Raw genomic sequence first — 22,795 nt, forward strand, 5'->3', positions numbered from 1 at the left:
ACTTTCTTGAGGAAAGTTATTTTCTTGAGAAAATCTTCTATATCTGGAAGCTGGTGCACTAGTGTACCACATGAGGAACTGCCACTAAAGTGGCTCTTTTGAACTGCAATTTTATACTGCTAGCATTTAAGTAGAGAAAACATGGGTTTATTTTCTATATGTACCTGAATATTTCTTGTGCCCAAGCTATTATTCATATCAGATTTTACTTCCAGTGGAGTCCTGAAGAGATCTTACAAAAAAGCATTGATCAGAAATTATACTCTGATGGATTGGTGAATGTGTCAGCTCCTTGGCTCAGACCCAATTAAGCCAACGCCCGTAGGAACTGTGGATGGTGTACATGTGGCATGCATTCTACCTTCTGAAGAACCTTCCCCCGTGTTCCTCAGGCACCATTAACTTATGCACAGATCTGTTTAGATTCTCAAGGAGGAAGCCAGCATTGGTTTTTTTGGCAATGTGCTTGTGGCAGGTACACCCACCCCGATAGAAAGCAAAACTTCTCTGGCCATGGAAGAGAGGAAAAAACCTAGAGGCCACGGGTTGGAAGTTGAACTGACCAGTCCGCACAGAGGTGTCAAGTAACAGTCAGCAGGTACGTGCATCAGGAATATGGAATTGTTGACCCTCAGCCAATGGGGACTAAAATGACCATATATGACCATGGGTCAGATTCGACAGGGATATAAATGGGGCCCCACCAGAGGGCATTTGGAGCCAGTCCTCCTCAAAGTAGCTGGTCTACAGTCGGGGACTCTCCCCTTGGGTCAGGACGTCACCCTCGGTAACTCCTCGAGGTTGAGAGCCCTCATCTTTTAGGTGAGTGATATGCACATTTTGAGTCATCATTTCTACACCTTAAGAATTCTTAAGTCAGCTGTGTAGTACTAATTTCACCTTACATCATTGAGCCTGTGGTTCACTAATGTTATTGGAGTTCTAACCGACCTTTTTTATTGAAGAATAACATCTGGTTTTAACCCCTGTTTGATTTGATTGCGTGTGTCTCCATGACAGTGCTGCAAATACTGTAGTATTATTCCTTCATTCATGAGTATAATACATGAATTGATTAAATAATTGGCTAAACGAGGCAATTGAATAAAAAAAGGTAAACTAGTCCCATTTTTTACAGGGATTTGGCAACTTTCACAAGCGTGAGATAAAGAAGAAATACAGACCAATAGATGTCTAGATTTGCTGAAAGACAGCATTAAGTATTATTTTGAGGGTGTATATATGACTGTGCACACCTGTGTTGTGTCTGTATGTATATTTGAATACATAAATATATTAAATACTTCTTTTTAGATTATACTTACTTGGCTGAATAATAATGAAAATTTGATACTATAGGTACAATTCATATGAGAATTCTTGCTAGATTAAGATTAAGTTAACTGGTTGAAAAATCGTTAAGTTTAGTGCATGAATTTCTTATATGAGATGGGTGCATGTAAGATTTCTCTGTGTACGTTAACTAGACCATATCAGCTCAATTTACTTTCACCTCTCAGGTTTTAATTTTCTTTCTTTTTTTCACCCTTTTTCCCTTTTGTGAAAAAGTCAAATGGAAATTTTAGAAAAAGCCTGGGGAACAGGGAGATGTTTTTACTTTGCAGTAAATCATGGTGCAGAGACACCTCACTGTGCTCTAAATTAAGCACTAAATATCATGAGGGGAAGCAGTCCTGATTCTTAACATCTTTTAAAATAACAAGACCTGATTTGGTTAGGGGAACCTCATCTATTTCAAGAATCACCACAACAGTAAAACTGAACATGTGGAGTCTGTATTTTTCTGGCCTGGAATTAGGTGCCTGATTCTCTGTGCCACTGAGAAAAAGGCAGTATTTTTTAAGGATTAAAGAGTCAGCCCTGGTTTCCATCTCCTTTAATTATGACATCTCCATCGCCTTCCAATTCATAATCAAACTATTCCTAAATTCCCTTTCTAACACCAGTTACTGTATTAATTGTCTTGGGCAAGAGTAAGCCCCCTATTTCTTACTGTGTAGACTACATCTATACACAAAGTTATTAAGATTATGGAAGTAGTTCAACCAATTAATGGAAAAAGCAGTGAGATAACCTTCTCAGGAACACATCGTATGACTGAGATCTAGGACAGGGATGACATTCCTGACTGTTTTTCCCTAGAGGAGTGGAATTTTTCATGAGACTTCCCTGTATGCAGGATGATGTTTTCTCAAACATCTGAACTTTGAGGTCACAACTTAAAAGGTGCAGAATAAAAATAATCTGAGAATGAAAAAAGTCAGAGCTCTATCATTATCTCATGCAGTCACCTTTTGTGAGGAAAAAGCACACACATTGTTCAATACTATGAGAAAGCAGAGGCATTTTAAGCATATCTAAGTTAAAAATGCCCATCCCAGTCTCTCAGAAAGTATTTATATTCTCCTAAATAGTTTTGTACTTTTTACCGTCAAATAATTTTTAAGACATGTGCTTTGAAAAATCTGTTCCAGAACCCAAAAGAAGTCACATTGCAGAGCGTCTTGGGTGTCAAAACCTTTCATTAGATTCAATCTAACTAGCACTGAGCTATGGGCTAGCTGTGTTAGAATGTCATTGATGTTGTGTCTTTGCACAAGGCTGGAGAATGTTTCAGCAGAAAAAGCCTTCAAAGGAAAGGAAACTTAAAATCTAAGATTTCTATTTTACTATTCTGTAGAATATATATTAAAAATAGTTTTAAAATAAGAATTAGAAGGGTCAACTTTCTACATAGTTCTGGGGTTTGTATGATCTATAAGAAAATCAGCTCATCAAACTCATGTGCTCATTAATATTGTCATTCTATGTCATTCTTCCTGATCAGTACCTCCCCAGCTCTACTAATTACCGGAATAAACCCCTTATATTTTATTCTGTATGACACTGCCTAGTAAATTCTAACTGGAAATATTTCCAGGTTTCCATTCAGCAATTTATGTAGCAGTCAGCAATTTATGTAGGCAGTTCAGGATTGTTTTCTGTTACAATAAAAAGCATTTTCAAGAAATAGAAACTGTGAGAGGCATGCTGTAGTTCTCAGCAGATGCATTTTCTGATAACACACACAGTGAGGAGGTTTATAAAATTTCATATTTTTAAAAGCAGCAACTGCAGTGCATTCATTTGTTATTGACATCCTGCAATGCCATAGCAGATAAAGATCTTCCACAGTTTTCATTACCATTAGGATATGCTTCTTCATATTACTATTTTTAAGATAAATATTTTCCAGTGTTTACTGCCCTTCTTTCTATGTCATTCTAGACACTAGAAGGTGAAAGAAAAATAACATTTGATCAGATTTCATGCCTGTATTTTTCATAAGTGAAAGTTCCTTCCTTGCAGAGAGCTCATCTCAAAGTCTCTGGTAGTTAAAAGCACGATAAAATCCATTCCCAAAATAACAATATCCTCCAAACTCTTTCCATGTCTAAATTATTTATATTTTAAAAGTAACTTTTCAGTAAAACTCTCAAAGAAATGAGAAGAAGAAAGAAGAATTATTAATAACAGTAATACTCAATTCCATGTTTAGAGACCTTTTCCTCATTTTGAAGTAGAACTTTCCTTCTTGAGATTCAATTATTTTTAGATCTAAAGTACTAGAAATGTCATAAAACATAACAGAATTAACTTTAAATTAATTATATTAAGAATCTAATGTCAGAGTCTACATCAATTTTAATGTATCCTGGAATAACTTCTGAGCAATTTGTATGATTGTCCCAGTTGCTCCCTGATTTTTTAAGTGGTTGATTTACATTCAAAACTGTTACGGGTGATAGAAAACAGCACATATATGGAGCCAAGAATTTATTGTTAGCCTAGTTAAAAACTTTAAAATCCAACTGAAATGCAACAAACAGTGCGATTACAGTGAAAGTAACAATCATAGTACAAATTAGTACAGGAAAAACTACATAATATTAATAACCTTAGAATTCTTATAGAAAAATACCTTTCTAATATCTACCCCTTTTTGCTAGTGCTGTGCTCACCCTCCCTGAGTTCCTACAGCTCATAAGGTGAATGGAGGCATCCTTCCTCCAGCCAAGTGGTGCTGAGCTGTCACAGTAAGTCATCGACATCCTGAGTCCCTTCCTGGCAGAGATGCAGTGTGGCTGGTGGGGGTCCCCTCATCCTAAGTATTAGGGTTTACTTGAATTCATTTTATACGTTTCTTTACCCCATGCTGCTGCCTTCTGGCTGCGCCCAGCGGAGCGTGAGCGTGTCCCCACAGCCTGCCCGGGCTCAGCCCCTCCAGGGGCTCTTGTCTGTTGGGCAGCGACCCCCTGGGTTTGGCGGCCCCTTCCCAGGGAGGCACTGGCAGAGCTCGGGCTCAGGCAGGGGAGGCAACAGGCACTTGGCCCCGAGGCAGGAGCTGGAACCAGCCCAGCCCAGCGCCGGCCACGGTGAGCCCAGCCAGGCCTGAGATAGGTGCTCTGCAGAGCCCTCTACCAGGAATGGCAGAAGTCATTGTTACTGGGCTGCAGATGGGCTTTAGGAAAAGTGAACAAATAAATCTACCCATTTCCAGTCATTTCTAATGTACACTGCCTATGAACCCAGCACAACTAAGATGTAAATAAATTCCATTAAGCTTTTCTTTTATACAAGCAGTTACTGCAGGAAAGTGAGTTTCTGTTGAATTTTCTTTTTCTGACAGAAAAAAAGTGAAGATTGTCATAAAACCTGTCTTCTTTCCTCAAAAATGATTGATATGTCAGAAAAAAACCCAGAACTTAGAGTTTTCAACTTAGAGTTGAAAACTAGTGAGAATAGAAGTTGACTTTGGAAAAGTTATTTTAAGGTGAAAAAGAAGGGCAACAGGGACAACACAAAAAATTATGAATTTTGTGTAAAGAAAAAGACAATTTACTAGGCTTTTGCACAAAACTCACCAGCATGCTCCAACAGTTAATTTTGTCACTAAATCCATTATACTGAAACTATAAAAAAAAAAAAATCTGTTTCATTATTAAGTTTCATGCACTGTCTTGCTACTAGAATCAGTCTGCTTTTTGCAAGAATGATTTGGAAGAGCACGATTTCTGTGCAGTTATTTAATTTTCAGTTTTATTTTCTGTTTTCCAATTTAAAAATCCATTTTCAGCATTAATTCTCCAACACTGATTCTTCAGTAAATACTTACAAAACCCACTCCTTAAGGATTAAAATTTAATTGTTAAGAAGTCTTTAGCAGGTAACACCTTCAGTCTATATTTTTTACTAGCAAATCATCAATATAAAGCTAAATTTTCTAATTCTTGAAACCATTAGAATGGAAAGATTATATCTTAATCTCTAAAAGGACGAATGGGGAGTGACCTAGGACCTTTGGGAGTCTATCAAATAAAAATAAGTTATTAAATATATTAAACAGAAATTGCTTGATGATTATTATAGTCACCTAGGATGAGACTTTGCTTCAATCTTTACGTTGATTGGAAGCAAAGTATTAAAGACAGTCATGCCTATCTCAAGTGTAAGCCCTCAATATTTTGTTATACTGCTCTCTTCCTTTTTAAATCAAAACCAACAATTCCATTTGGGAGTTAAAATCCCTGACCATGAAATTTTTTGTCATAAAAAACCTGAGCAGCTCTATTTCCAAGTTGTCTTCATCTAGTCCTGATTATATTCATACATAAAATAATTTCTACAAACAGGTTAACTTCAAAGGTCAGGCTTCTGATCTACCAAAATCTACTGGCAGAAGGAAACTCATTGTGCTATCACAGGGCATCAACCATCTCTTTATAGGTGAGTGAAACATACTGAGGGAGATCTCAGAATGGGATTTAGGGAGTATCTTGCTGAAGCCCATCCCACTATTATAATCTCAATTAAACTGCAGAATTCAATTGCCACAGCATGAAAGTCAAAAGTATAATTTAAATCAAAAAGACATTAGAGATATCTATGGCTCAGAAGTCCTTCCAGACCTTTTAAACACCAAGATATAAATAGAAATTTTGACTCATGAGGTGCAACTACTACAGACTGTTGGAAGCTTATACAGAGTATACTGGGGAGAAGATGACTCTATACACAACCCATTTTTATATTCATTGTCTAAGTATCTACCACTTGCCACAGTAAGCACAGAATGCTTTATGAGTTGGATATTTGTCCTTATTTCATATAACCATTCCTAAAAGTTCCATTTAATTTCTCAAAGAATTTATTATGTCCCAAGCAGCAAAAGATTTGACATACATGCAATGAGATTAGTAACAACAGAAGTAGCCCATGCTTGTTCCCTATGTGTTCATGTCACTAAGTCTATTGTTTCAGGCAGAATGTTGAAAGTATGTGTCATGGTTTAACCCCAGTCAGTAACTAAGCACCACGCAGCTGCTCACTCATTCCCCCCAACTCAGTGGGATGGGGAAGAGAATTGGAAAAAAAAAGGTAAAACTCATGGGTTGAGCTAAGAACAGTTTAGTAGAACAGAAAGGAAGAAACTAATAATGATAATAACAATAATAAAATGACAATAACAATAATAAAAGGATTGGAATATACAAAACAAGTGTTGCACAATGTGATTGCTCACCACCCACTGACCGGTGCCCGGTAGTTCCTGAGTGCCCCTCCTCAGGCCAACTCCCCCCCAGTTTTTATACTAGGCATGACGTCACACAGTATGGAATACCCCTTTGGCCAGTTTGGTTCAGCTGCCCTGGCTGTGTCCCCTCCCAACTTCTTGTGCCCCTCCAGCCTTCTTGCTGGCTGGGTGTGAGAAGCTGAAAAATCCTTGACTTAGTCTAAACGCTACTTAGCAATAACTGAAAACATCAGTGTGTTATCAACATTCTTCTCATACTGAACCCAAAACATAGCACTATACCAGCTACTAGAAAGAAAATTAACTCTTTCCCAGCTGAAACCAGGACAGTATGAAACCCTTAACTTAGCTGCTTAAAAAAGAGCAAAAAATAAACAGAAAAGTAGACTCATTCATGTAAAGCTATATTCATTAATGACTCCAGAAGAAGCCTTAAGAAAAATACTTGCATTAAAATTGCCATTTTGAGGAAAAAAATCCATACTAATATAATATCATTAGAGAAAGCAACTGCCAGTTTTGTAAGCTAGAGCCAATTTTAAACTGCTCTGATTTGTCTGCTTCTTCCTTGTCTATAGGGTTATAGGAAGAAGAATTCTGAGAAGATAAGAGAAGAAGACTTTTAAGAGAAATTTGAGGTAAAATGAAAGGAAAAAAGTGAGGGCTTTAAAAAGTTATTTCTGGCTTAGTTGGGATTTTTCAAACTGATCCTGACTGAGCTCTACAACAAAAATCATTCTGAGAAACTCTAGTCAATAGTATGGACTAGCCAACAAAGAAAGAAGATTGAAACTTAGTTCACCAAGATATTTGCAGAAGGCAAAGTGATTAGAAGCCCTAACTTGAAATTCAATAGGGGCATAGATGGTTTAGCAAGCTGTGCAGTGTTTATCTTTTAGGTTCATATTAAATCCAAACCACCAAAACTTTTAAAACAATTTAAAAACAATTTCTAATGGCTAGTACAACATGAATGTTTAAGCAAAGAAGAGTCATGCTCAAAGTTCCTCAAAGAGATGTTTCCCAGCTACTATATTGCTAACTTTTGCTCAGTAACATTGAGTTGACAAAAAAAAACCAAAAGGGTTGCATGAATTAACCATGGAGCTCTGAAGTCTGAAGCTAGTTGGTGGCAACTCTGGAACCATAAAGGAAACACGAGGTGGCTGATGGACTCAAAAAACAGGCAATAACACAGCTGGAAAAGTTCTCTAAAAAGTAAAATTATCCCTATTCTGTCTCTGGGAAGAACGGTATTTTCAGTAGGATTGCTGACTAGGCAAGAGAGAAGTGTATTTGGCTGGGAGCTATGTTTAAAGTAAAAGAGAGATTATGTGGACATCATTGTGATTGATTCTTATAACATGCTGGATCAGCTAAAGGCTCATACTTCTGACATTTCTGATTTGTATACAAGGAAAATGGATTTCTGTCCCCCTATATTAGCTTAAGCATCAATACAAAATATTGCACATTAACAGGAAGTACAGTTTTACCCAGCAAGCAGTGTTAAAAATTATTCTATAAGAAATGTTAAACCACTTTTCTTGACATAGTCTTTGATGTACTCTAATGTGCAACTACTATTTCTGCAGGGGTGAACTACATAAATCAATGTGAGATTTGGTCATACTGCATTTTCATAGCAGATCAACACAAAGTGGTTTTGCAGCAGGTGCTGGTACAGTTATGACAGCGTGGGGACAGTTGTAGTGTTTAATGGTCTCTAAATTCCCATGCTGAATGTGTTTGCATATTGGCCTCAGCAATACATAATAAGACAGGTTGCTGATTCAGACCTTTTTGTTCTTAAATTTGTTATTTGTGTCTCCATACCTAATCCACTCTAGTAAGCTTCCCTATTTTCATTTAAAATAGTACTGTCACTATTTTCTGTATCTCCCAAACAGCTAAAAAATCTAAATTAAATAAGACTGAATAGGTTAAAATATCACATTTTTCTAGGAAATTTGCTAAGTGGAGAGTTAATTATCACCATATAGTTCAAGCCAGTATAAGTGATCTGTCTATCTTGATCTGACTATTTCAAGATGACATTTATCTGCTCTGCAGAAAGTATTTTTGTTCCAGTAATATAACATATTTATATTAATTTTACATATGTGTCTGTGAGCTTGGAATAACTACATTTCAGTTGGTTAGGGTAATGCTATAACAGCCATTATGAATTCAGTATAGGTTCATATAACATGTATTTCTTTTTGTATGAATCTGTATAAATTTTCCTCATGAAGTTTTCCTACTTTCTAAATACTGAAGATACTCTTTCACTTACAATACATTTGTTTTTATATATGCTAAGTATTTTGATATATTCAAATCAAAATACAAATGTGAGGGAGTGCAAAAGATTACCTATCTTCATGGGTGAATTATGAGTATATACTGTTAAAATTAGTAAATACATTCAGTAATTCATCTCTTTCTATAGTATTTAATCTTTAAACAATTTTCCTTTGTTATTGGTTTTTCCTCAAGTGCCATTTGACTGCCTTAAAGGAAGAAAAAAGCTATCAAAGAAACCTATCAATCTCTTGTCAATTCAGAATTACTTTTGAAAGCAGTGTGTAAGAGGGACAGAGATATTATTCTGACAATCTCCACACCTCTGAAAGTTGTTTGTAAGAGCTTTGTTAAACAAATTGCCATCAGCTGTGGATCAAAGTCAAGGAAAGACATTTCCCACTATTTTCTGGATGAAACCACTAATTTTATCCATCCATTTTCTTCTTCAACAAGAAATAAGTCTTATAAAAGAATTTCTTCTTTTCACAACTACCTTCTGGTCCTGTCAATGTTCTGATATCAATACCTGCATAAAATGAGTTAACTAGTAAGACACGTACAACAGGTATTTAAAAAATCCCAGATTTCTTATCATTTCAGTAAGTCAATACAGCCTTTTGCTAAAACGTTCATATTTCATAGCCAGTGTGGTGCTTATCTCAAAGTACAATATCTGGGAGGGTAAATTAGACATAGAGCTTCTGGAAACACAGATTGATAGGAAAAAGCTGAGTATTTCAGATCATGTCTGCCTACTAAAATTCCTAATCTATGTTTAAGCACACGGAATTAAAAGAAAAGTTTATGAACCATTTAAATTTCAGGAAGAGTTTAAGTGATCAATGATTTTGAAGAAGAATGTGTGTATCTGAACGAGTTTATTTCTGTTTTATTCCAGTTGTATCAATTAAAGAAAATTTTAAAAAAGCCTAAAAAAGGTCTTTAATCTTTCTACATGGAAAATGGTCTATTCCTAGTTCTCCACCTTTTTACAGATGCTAAATTTGAATGGCTTTTTATTTTATAGTATCTTTTTTGAATTTCAGGACCAAAACAGTAAGACTAACTGTGGAGACCCTAGAGATGCAAAAAGCACTTTTCTTATTTAACCCTATTATCACTATTTTTATTTGAACTTTGAAATATTTGTTCCAGTTCAAGTTTTTTGATAAAGAGCAATAGTATTTTCTTAGTCTGTGCTGCAATATTGCTCTTTCCTGACAAGATTTGGATATGCTCAACTGAATTAAAATTATGGATCAGTATTTGTTTTACACTTTTGAATAAATATATGAAGCAGCCAGCTAGCCAACTTTCACAAGTATTATTTTCCTTTTCTCTGTTTTTGTGCAGGGATAAGGATTATGAAAAGAAGTTTATAAAGGAAATGTTTGCCAGAAAGTCAATAAAATCCTTCTGTATTAGAATCATATAACAATTAGTTTGGAAAGGATTTCTGGGGGTCGTTTTGTCTAACCTGCTCAAAAAGAGCTAATTTCAAAGTAAGATCAGGTTGTTCAGGGTCTTGCCCACGGCTGGGGATTTCACAACCTCTCTGGGCAACCTGCTTCAGTAGTTAGGCACTCCAACTATGAAGATTCTGTTTTCATGAAATCCAGTTTTTAATTTCCCCTGCTGCAACTTGCACGTGTCGTCTCTTTTCCTTTTGCTGTTCACCTCTGAGAAAAGTCTAGCCCTTAGTCCATCCGTTAGCTTTTTCTCAAAGGTTAGAGGCAGTGGCATCAAAATTATGTTAACCGGACTGCATTCAGATACATCCTGTCCAGTCTGATGGGTGTGAGCATGTCCAGTATAAGCAAGTAGAACTTAATTTGGTCCTCCTTTACTGTGGGCTTTACTTTTCTCCCCCGAACTTTGTTACTAAGCATGGAGGTCTGGAATGCCTGTGTCAAGCCTGGAGTGCAAAAATAGTCTTTATTGTCCTGACCAGTCTCACCTAGGACCCAGCCATGCACCCTTGGACATTTAGGCTCTGTCCTGAGCCCCCAGTGTTTGCCTGGACTATACTGCATGTGCGTTCAGCCTTGTTGCCTATTGTTCCTGACTTGCAAACTGGTCTGCAGTTTGGATTGAACTTGAAGCTGACTCTTTATGTTGCCTTGCTCTGTCTGATGATTATCAGACTGTCACCAGAACTTGTCAGTCACCAGTCCAGCCCTGCTTGGCTATGCTGAACTGCACCCCATTGTGGTGGTACAGACCCCCTGGGCCACATTGCAATGCCAAGACCAGCCAACATTGTGTTCTTGTTTTGGCTACAAGTGCAGTGAGTTGGGACAATCTGGTACTTTCTTGTCCTGACTACAGTACAGTAAGTTAGGATGATTAGGCACTCCCTAACCATACCTGAAACTCTTGCTGCCTGAATCATGGCCAGCCCTGGAAGGTGCCAGAATTACCTGACAAGAATTGTGGCCAGAATGGAAATATACTGACCAAAGTCAATCATCTCATGATCGTGTAAATAGCGATCCTAAGTGAGACCCTTTGAGCTCTCTGGGATCACAGCAGGCTGTGACCCATTATCTCCCCCTGAGTCAGGACGCCTGTCAGGGTAGATTTTCCAAGGATTTTGAATAGCAGATTTCGTGAGGATTTCCAAGCTCATGCGTTGATAGATGCCGACGAAGAAGAAGGGGTCAAAGATCATCTGCTGACAAATGCTGACAAAGGAGAATAGTGAGTAATTCACGACAATTAGATTTTGCAAAGTTTCAAAGATTGTTTGGTAGCCATAATTTACTACAATTGGCAAGGAGAGCGAAATCTTGATCACAGGTTAATCTCTATATCTCTGTGCGTGTGCGATTTGATTTAGGAAACTTTGTAGTGCTGATTGTAGCAAATTTTATTAAATCACTCTGATAATTGGCTGATGATTAAATACTGTTAAAAATCATATAACCTAATCTTGTGATTTACTGTAATAGTGTTAATAAATCTTAAATTGCTGCCACCTCAAAGTTGTGTAGGATCCATAATCACTCATTCCCCAACAAATTGGCATAGTCATTCAATGGGTGGTTTTCCTTACCCTTTGTATCCTTTCCATTAGGCATAAACCACTGACAAAGCCTGGGACTAAGTTTGGATCCAGTCGCACCTAGACTCCTCTCTGAGTTTAGAAAGCAAGGGGATCCATTCTGAACCTCATGACTCCACAGGAGGGTCTCCCTTACCATTTTACACATCCAGTCTCTGTGTAAATAATTTTAAATCAATTCTAACTCAATTTTCCTTTGTATGTTGCTTCCATGTAGTAAGTAATAGAGTGAACCTTCTCATCGAACTTGGTTAAGTCAAACTTTTACAAATTCACTTTAAAAATCACTTTTGCTAATACCTTTGACAGTGGTTCTTTAAGTGATCTAAATCATTCATTTGCGACACTCATCAGTGAAGGCGCTGTCTTGCCTATGTCCTTGGCTACCAGCTGGTCTTTCCTCATGGAGCAGCTCTTGCCACTGCCTGACAGCCTGAGAAGACCTTGCAATTAAAAACTGTGGTAAAAAGGGCACTGAATACCTCTGCATTTTCTATATCCTTTGCCACTAGGTCACCACCTCTTTTGGCAGCAGGACAAGATTTTTTTCTTGGACTTCATTTTGACAGCTGACATACATCTTGATGTCTTTCTTTTTGACCTTCACACCCTTCGTTAGTTTCAACTTCAGTCAAGCTTTGGTGTTCCCTATATGCCCATGTGATATTTCTGTTACTCTTTGGCGGGCTGCAAAAGAGGAGGCTTTGGGAGCCGCCTTCCCCTGCAGGAGGGGATCTCTGACTACCATTGTCCGTTGCTTTCTCTTTGTAGTACTACTTCAGACATGGATTAAGCACAACTGGCCCAGGTAGATACACCCCCCAACAGACTTGCCTTTCACATCTTCTGTTGCCATGTCTGTGGCTTGTCTACAAATGAAATCTGCAGGTGGGGAAATCTGTCGCCAGAAGTCACAAGCCTCCAGTGTCTATTACAGGCCTCCAGTATCTGTTATGGTAAGAGTTCATCCTCCTGCTGGGCGTCCCCACTCCTGTACAATGTAAGGCTTGGGCTCTTCCCTCTAAACAGGCTCTGTGAAGAGAGAAACATTTCCTTCCCCTCACATATATAGATGCAGATCATGAAGCAAGTCACATCCTGAAGTCTTCCATTACTTCATTAGGAAATCTGCTTGAAATAAGGACTGTTCTCTCTGAGAGCTGCTTATGCGTTAAACTCATCTCCTTATAGGACCAAGAGACTTCTAGTAAATTTCTGAATAATAAAAAAAAATGAGAATCACAGTTTGAATATTTTATTGCTTTTTTTCTGTTTTGTCTTATTATAACAATATTTTACTTTTTTTTCCCCAAATTTTATAATGAAATATTTAAGTACAGGAACATAAAGTTACAAGAAAATATGTGAACTATAGACATTAGCAAAACTATATAATGAAACTTCAAGCTTGTGCCTTATGAAGATATTTGGGCTTTGGAAGAATGAATTAGAATTACTAATCTAAGCTGTGGCCTAATATTTTTCCTTGTAAAGTAATAAGGGACTGTTTTCCTGTTCCACTGCAGATACACCCTGATAGTTTCAGGAATCTGTCACCTCACTCAGGGAAGAAAGGAAGAATTAGCATTATCTGCTAATAATTGTGACCCTTCTAGTTTTTTGAGCATTAAATCTTGTGAAAATAATCAGAGACAGTAAGAGATTTCACTGCTATTAACTTCAAACTCTGCTTCTTTCTAAAACCTGAATGCTGGGTTCTAGTCTAAATTTAACTTGTTTTGTCACTACAAATCTCTGACTTACCACACAATCATTTTTCCACCTATTATATGAGCAAATGATACCTGTTAGTGCCAGTCACATTCATCACATTTGACCTTATTAATCATATAATACTGTTTATAACTCTTTAAAACTTAGATGCAGGTAATCATCAATATTTTGTTCAAACATGCAATGTTGAGTATTTTTAAATTTATCTAGAATGAGGTAATTTTTTTCAAGGACAGTGAAGAAACAAAACTGAAGAATAATCATTGTGACATGACAAATGCAGTGTTACAGTAATGAAGTATTAATGGTAATCATGGTACATTATAGAAACCTATGATGCTGCAACATTGGAAGTTTAGAGCTCATCTTTTTTTTGGTGCAATACTGCATTGTACTGACAGTATCTGGGTATATTGCAGAAATGTAATTTCTTGGTTATTCTAGTTTGATGGTAGAAGATGCAGAGATACTGGTTCAGCAATATCCTCCAAGCTTTCTTACTCTCCTCAAACAGCCATGACCTGGAATCATCCTGGAGGTCACTTTTACTGTCTTGAAAGAGAAGACACACTTTTTACTACACTCAAGCTTCTTTACTACCTACGAAGAGTCATACTGTTAAAGTGACCTTTTTTCCCCTCTGGTTCTTGTAGATAGTGAAAAGGATTAATGCCATTTTGGACTGCTTTGTGTGTCCCTATGTATGTGCTGGGGCAGGGGCAATAAAAAGGAAAGACAGAAACATCTGAGTAGATGAGTAGTCCCTTCAGGCCAAGCAGGGGTTCTGCTTCTTATTCCAAATATCATTTTTCTTTTGATCCAGTCAAGATAGAATATGAAATGCCTACAGATTTAGCTGGAGCTAAACTGAAGTCCTAGCACCATCTAAATGAGAGGTTTGCACCCCAAAAAGCTAAAAAAAAATTTTAAAAAAATCTTTTTTTCTGCTGCCCTTTCAAACTAAGATTCTAGCTTGAGTGGCTACACTGTGGTTCAGAAGAGGATGCACTGATCAAAGATACCTGTTTTCCTCTTTGCTTTTGGTTTTGTTTTTTGATATTTGTCTGATATCTGGAAAAGGTGCATTCAGTCACCTCAAACTAAGAAAATCCTAGGACATTTCATGTGACCCCACTATTAGATTATTAAGCAAGAGATAGAAAATGGCTACAGTAGACTTTGTTCAGGGGAGAGCCAAGCAAGTCACATCCTATGGGAAGAATGGTATTTATCACTTCCTATTGATTCTCTACCTCCCTATAGAACAGGCACAGAACTGTCTTAGGCAAACTCTTCCACTATTCAGAAGTTCTCTTTTCTCTCTATTGACTTTCTAGGGAAAGTAGACATTTAAGTTAGGCTTCCTCTCACCCCTCCCATCCACTTTAGATTATTAAAATTTGAGTTAGTAATAAAGTTAAGCTCTAAAGTGAGCATACTGTAATATTCAGTGTATTTTATTAACTACAGAGTAAGGTTAAAGACTAGAACAATAACAAGATAAATACACAATGCCTAGAAAGACAGAAATGCAAAATATTGAGCCGAAAATGTTTTTGCAGATAAGTTAGCATGAAACAGAATGGCCCTGCAATGTGACTGCCAGAAGAACAAACTATGGCCTATGTGGTAAAAGGCTGTCTGTCTTCTTCAGTTTAGCTCTTTATTCCGTCTGTTACACCACTATAATTATGTAGCACTCAGCAGAGTGCTATCCCACTAACTAAAGGCAACATTTATTTTTCTAAAATTGTCTCTGATAACTACTAGATATTATGCTTATTTTCGGTATTTTATATATTACTAGCTGGTTTGCAATTGTCAGGTGTTAGATAGTACTTGACTCTACAAAATTAGCATACAACAGCAGTAAAGTGAGACATTTTAGAACCATAGTGGGTCATTGTCTGGCTTGTTTCTATGTAGTAGTGTATTACAGCACTGAGGAGTTCTCAAAATTCATTTACCTAAGAAAAACAGAAGCTAGCTTTGCACCAGAAATAAATGCATATAGGAAACAGAAAGGTAGCATGGATGTCTTTAACAGATGGTGACTTTTCTCATAGCAATGTGGTTCTGATTTTAAAAGTTGTATGTTCAAAACCCCTGTCATAATTATTAATTTTCAAAAGATTTATTTTAAAAACCCATTTCTAATAAGTCATATTGCTTTTGGCTAATACCAAAACCCAAGAACTTTACTAATCATCAGAGCATGAGTTGACTGATGTATTTTTCTGAAAAAATATTTCAGAAAACGAAGTTAGGTCTGAGTTTCAAATAACAAGTAATTTCATTGTAATGCTGTAAACCAGACTGTGAAGAAGCAAGTAATGGAAGATTACAAATTACTTCTCTTCTTTGTCAAGGTAGCTGGACAATAAATTACTAGTATATTCAATACTTATTGGAAATAAAAATTCCCGTGTGGCTACCAACTACACATAATGCTCCCAAATCTGGTGCATCTACAGTAGCTCCTACAAATATATCATAAAGCATTTGAGGTTGAGCCTTGGTGCAATCATGGTAAAATGGGATTGTTAAAACATCTGCAACTATGTGGGAACTGATAAGTGGAATTTATACTTGAGAATGTAATGAGAGTTGACACCTATTTGTGACATGACTGTATCATAGATTGCCTGCAGCATGATAGCATCACCATTTCTAGCAGGCAAAGATGTATTTGCTGAAGGTGAAAATGTCATTTAAACAGTTGATACCTTTCAAATAATCTAAGCTAGATGCCTTGTACAGTTCTTGCCTTTTCAGAATAAATATACACAACTTGAAATTCTGGATAAAGAAATAATGCCTCTGTGATTATTAAGTCAAGGCAGACTATACATTTGCAAAACCACACATGGCTATCTGTAGAGGAATTTGATTTGTAGTGGCAAAGATTCATAATCAAATATTGCTGCAAGTCTGTGTATAATAATTCGGCATCCTGAATATCTGCTTAGTTTATGTATCTTACAAATAAAAAACATGGAGCTGTTTTAAAAACATCTTTTCATTTAGACAGGATCTAACACAATCATATCCTCCTATACAATACCAACAAAAAAGATAAATTACTAACTTGCTCCCATATGAGAAGTAAAGAAGTATAGGTTCACAGCTGATACAAAAAGGAAGTTTGAGCACAAATTAAAAGTAATAGACACAGATGTAAATTCAAATTTTATTTTTATTTATATAAGAAATTATATTTAAGAGTGCATAAAACTGACTCTTCCATTCAGCCACATTTTTTTAAAGATAAAAATGAGGTGTTCACTAGCTGCCATATCTCCAGCTTCTAGCCTTGCTGCTCTATCCTCAAATTAGCAGTGTGTTAACAGAACAGCGCTTTACCTTCATAGGAATGTGCTAATTCAACTCATCAAAACTTCTGTTGTCTCCTTCTGTTTGTCTTTTTCTGAAACTTTCCTCTTTTCACTCTTACCTTCTTTCCCTATTCTCTCTCCATACCAACATCTCATTCTCCATCACTTTGCCCTTTCTTGTCCTTCCTTTTTTTGCATCTTTACCTTTCCATCGCGTTGACGCCAATGTCTGTCAGAAGGCCACCAAGACAGGTGTTGCTCCCTACAGGACAGGGAGCCAGGAGCCAAGCACAGTAGCACGGCTGGCAGGGCTGGGGCCTCGCTGGCCAGGACCTGTCCCTCTATCTGTCCATTGCAGCACTCCAGCCATGCCAGCTATTCCAACATGTCTCTGTAAATACAGTAAGATTATAGCTCTGCCACTGTGCACAGACTTCTAATTCCTATTTGTTCCCCATGCTGCATGTGTTGTGTACAGGCGTTTGAGCTAGACACCCCATCATGTTGCCTTCAGAAGGGAAATACAAGAGCTGTGTCCATCACACTGTTCTTCCACACACTTTCTCACTGCCTTCCCTGCCTCAACTTCAGCCTCTGGCCACCATCCCCCACAGAACCTAATCTGATGCCATTCTCACTTAGTACAGTAAGTGCGTTGGCACAGATGTTCTTTCCTCACTTAATCAAGTGTATCCTATCTCTTCCCACTACTCCCAAATCCTCATAAACTGTCTTGTGGTCATAAAAAACAAAGTGCTGTCTACAGCGTCGGACACGTATGGACCTTCAAGAGGCATGTGCTCTTACATGAGCCTTTCTCCTCATTCCAACAGACTAGAGGAAAATGTATTTGGGCTCTGATGCCCTTTGCCCAGCCCCCAGGGCTCTGTAGTCACTCTTGATGCACTCGGAGCAGTGTCTTCAGTGCCCATGTGAAAGAAGAGCAAAGGCACATAGTCTGAGGTCAAGACGGGTTTCAGCAGTCCCTCCACACCTTCTGGGATCTGAGACCTAGTAAGCAACAAACCTCATGAAACAACAAGTCAGACAAGAAGGTGGGTGTCTCCACTCCCTGCAGAAGGGAGTCCCAGCCCCTACTACTCACTGCTGCCTCTCAGTGCCAATGTGTGTATCTGTTTCTCTGATGCAAATCAGCAGACAAAGAAGGAGCCTCCCTTCTATTGCCAGAAGTCAGTTTTCTAGGCTCCCACATCTTGTGAGTCTCTGGCCACTAACCATTCAGCATAGACATTGGATTGAATCCTCTCTTCTGCTGAGGTCTTTTTAGTGCAGGGTAGAGAGTAGCTGGATTGTTCAGCACTGTATGGAGCAGTAAGTTTTGAAGGCTGTAGGGGCTGAATGTTCTCACTGCTGAGGTCTTGCATGACAACCTCCTGTTTAGCTGGGTTTTGGTAGAAATAACATCTGTCTTATCTAGTGGAAGAAAGGACTTAGCCACATGTCTTCAGGAAAATGTTCAAGGTGGCAAATCCAGAACAGGTTGAGATTTTAAAAAATACTGTTTTCTTAACTTCTTTGATTGCCTCCTGACTCTTTTGCACACCTGTCCGTCACTCCCTTATCTTTTGTTTGGGCAGATTCAGCTGTGGAAAATAGGAGCTTAAGAGTTCAACAAATGTGATACAGAGAGTTATGGTACAAGGCCTTTCTTATCTGAAACCTCGATTATTTCTATCTTGCCAGTTCATGGATTTCTCTTTTGTCCTCCTCAAACCTGTCTTCACTTTTACATTTTCCTCTGGTCTCGTTCAGTCTGCTCCTGCCTCCCAAGTACATTTCCCTCTCTCTTTTGCACTTCTCTCTCAATCACACAGTGGTTAGAGTACCTTGCTTAGAAATATGAACTCCTGAAAATTTGGTTTTTTCTTCCAAAGATTAACTCTTCCTGTCCATGTGATAAATGCTTGCACCTTCATGCCCCCAACAGAGGTATCCTTGAAATGACTTCAGTTCTATTCTTAGCACTCTTTTCCCTACTGTTGACGTTGCTACTCCTCCTGTCAGCAGGAAAAGCAAGGGGAAACCATTTGCTAATGGCTAAAGCCCTTCTGAACAGCATATATTTGCCCTTTTTCTGTGCTGCCCTGAATGTCAGGTAGTCATTCACACCAGTAAAAGTAAATAGTTCGGATACAAATTAGAGAATACACAAAAGGAATAATAGATAAATGAGAAAACTGATTTTTGGATCAAGACTTTTGAGTGTAGGATTATCTTTGTGTATATTTCCAAAATTAGCTCCATTAAAATATCACTTGAAGGTATTTAAGTATTTATCATTTTTTCTACATGTAAGAAATAAGACAAATGCTACTTTAATAATAAAAAAACCTAGATAGTAAAAAAAAGTTGCAGCACATCTTCATTTTTAAATATGCTTCATGTAGATGTAACCAATGAATAGGGTGTAAACTACAGAAGTGATAGTATTAGCACGTACCTGGGGAAAAAAAGATGTGCAGTACATGAGTATGGTGGAAATTGTTGCGATGATGGGGAAGGAGTTACCTGGTGGAACAAGATGGAAATGATAAAGAGAATTTCAGAACTGCTATAAGAACATTATTATCTCTTCCCTGATGTTCATTTTTATTTAATTAGCTAATCAAAAGTCCACAATGGTCATATTTACTATTAAAAAGCATGACAACAGTCCAAATGTAAAAATAACACCTCTATCACAGTATCAGTGTTATTACTTTCAAATATCCTACAGGGCCAACACGGAATTTTTCCCTCTTTTGCTGTATTCACCTAGGGTTTACACAGTTCACAGGAAAAACAGGTCTAGAATTTCTTATGCCTTAACTAGTTCTCACAGAACAATATATAGGTCATGATTTATAGAAGGAGGGGGAAGGAAAGACATTATAGCCACAAAGGCTTGCTGAAGAATGGCACATTTTCCCACATGCTAGCAAAGTATGATTAGCACTTCATGGCTGTGTAGCCCACACTTCTCAGGTTGAGGCTGCTTATGCCCTGTTTCAGATTCCAGTATGGAGTTGTGAGCAGGTATAGGGCTTGCTCATTGACAGCCCTTGCAAACTGTGAAATTTAATAACATGGGCTATGTAAGCCAGATTGTTATACTGAGTTCCATGTGAAGAAAAAATAATAAGCAGTGTTATATAATATTATTCACCAGGGAATGATTTCTAGATGGAAATTGAAGTAACAGCTTTCATTTATGTTCTTATGCTTGTGGGTGACCCAGGTAGTGACGCCTACAGTTATGTTTGTCTGACTCTTTCCCATTACAAAACTCTGTTTTCAGTTGCTTGTAGTTTTGCCAATCTTAAACCATATGAGCTGCCTCAGGCTACTTTCATATTTATTTATTTATTATTTTGTAAGCTTCGACAAAAACAGGCATCTTCCTGTACCTGGCACGTAGCAACTTGGAAGCTTATCCAGGAGTGTGCAGTAACAGAAGCTGTTCTCACACTAGTTGAGACTTCCACGTAATTTGCAGAGGTTGTGTGAACTCATAACGGGAAGTTACAGTGATGGGAAATCTGCTGTGAGTGTATGAAGTGCTATTAAGTACTTTGAGAATCCTGATCTCCAGGAAAGTACTGCAAAAAATCATACAAAGGTGTTTGCCAAGAAATAAGAATGGGAAAAGCCATTAAGGGAACAAATAATTCTGCACTGGATATAGTATTTGGGTGAACAAAATTCTGATAATGAAAATAAAAAATATATTTAATAAGTAGCTGTTCCCTGTGTCATTCAAACTACTGATGTGTCATTGATCAGCAAGGAAGAGAGATTTTGGAACTAAGGGAGTGAAAGTCTGAAGGTATGATCTCAGGTCTTGGACTGAGAAGAGAGGGAATGGTACTTTGCAATCACACAGGCATGCTCCGTCATGTGACAGGGAACATATATTTGCCAGTTGATTTTAGTACAGATCTCCAGTTTCCCTAAATCTCTCTCCTCACTACATACAAACAGGATACAATCCAGAGGTCTTGGGTGGGGTTTGGGGATTTTGCTTTTCATTTTTTTTGAAGCAGTGGATTTTAAGTTTTCCATTTCCTAATTTTTTTGAATGTTTGACTTTGGCAATTCAAATGTTACACTTTTTAAATTTGCTTGTGTTTTTTTTTTTTTTTTATATATAAAATTTATGTACCATTGGAAATCCATTAGCTGTTTTATAAGAGAAATACCCATCCCTGCTGAAGAATGTAAAATCTGAAAGGTTTGACAAATTATATCTAAAAAAAAAAAAAATGATCAGCAACATGACCAGGGCAGTGATAAACACGCTTCTTTCTAATTACATGACTGTAAGATTATTCTAAAAACCATTAATACTACCTTGAGAGAGTGTCTTACTGTATGATACTGCTTTGTCATAGTAGTTATGTTCAGAGCAGAGATTATTCATGCTCTACAGCAGAGCTGCAATAGAAAAGTCTCAAGGAATGATCTTTGACTTTGGGATTTCTCTTCCATTTGGACTGAAAAGCCTTGATTTTACAGGAATAGCCTCTTGATTTCCCTTTGTGAAATCTCAGTTTAGAGAAGTACAACTTAAATTCCTGAACTGCAAGAACTTTAAGTTATAGTGTCTGATATATACATTGCTCAGAAGTGAACTTTTTTCCCCCCATATTATGTAGAAATGTGTTAAGTAAAAATGCCTATGTTTTAGTGGGAGTTCTTATTTTATTCTTGTTATAGACACTGTAAATTGGAAGTTATTCCCAAAAACAAGTAGTAAAACCTAACAAAGTTTTAAACTCCTCGTCTGTATTTTCCTAAGGACAAAAATCACTGTGATATTTTCTAGAATCAGGGACAAATACTGATGACCAAGTTTTTTAAAACAGACAATGAACGTTACAGGCCTAATTCCCGTCATTTTAGCTGAAGTGGAACTTCATGCCAGTTGAGGATTTTTCCTTTCATGTCCAAGGTTATAAGTCTGAGAGGAAATGTCTCTGATACTAAAGATATTCTCCAGATGTTGCTACCTTTGGGTCAGAATAAAATTAGATTGTGTGCCAAGCTTTCCATTCCTACCCATTATTTCTATTCATTAAGAAATTTTCCTTCTTTCCTCTTGTTTGAGGGAAAAAAAGAAACACACACACACAAAACCAAACAAACAGAAAAAAACCCCAACCCCCCCAACCCCAAGATTTCTTTAATTGTTTATTCTTTGTATATTTTTGTCACTCCTCACTTTGTCTCTAAAGTATGTTAGCAGAGATTCTGCAAGCTCACCTCAGATTCATTTTTTAAGTAAAGGCTTCTCATATGCTCACACTCTATTTTAAGGAAATCCTTGGAGTACACAGGATTTCATGAGAGTGTTTTACTCCTTTGTTCGAGATCAAAAATACTTTTTATCTTACAAATTTTATTGAGACCTTTTTCATTTACCAAAGTAAAAAAAGAAAACAAATAAGTCAGCTCTTCCCTTTAAAAAGTTAACCGTTGAACAGTTCTCAAACTATTTGGCACATGTTAGTTAGTAATATATTATTGCTAATTTCTCTGCAATACACTAGGCCATGCAAGAAAGCTTGTTCTATCAAAAAAAAAAAAAAATCAACACACAGAATTGCTTGTCTCTCTATTCTCTATTATTATGCTTTAAATACTAAATTTATATCACTTAGAGCAGATGTGCTCTTAGTCATATCCCTACATTTTTATTTACTTCGTATGCAGTTGTTTTAAAGGGGCAGCCACAAACTTAAATCAGACCAAACCTTTTTC

This window comes from Aquila chrysaetos, chromosome 5 (assembly GCF_900496995.4).
Source record: "Aquila chrysaetos chrysaetos chromosome 5, bAquChr1.4, whole genome shotgun sequence".
Classification (NCBI taxonomy): Eukaryota; Metazoa; Chordata; class Aves; order Accipitriformes; family Accipitridae; genus Aquila; species Aquila chrysaetos.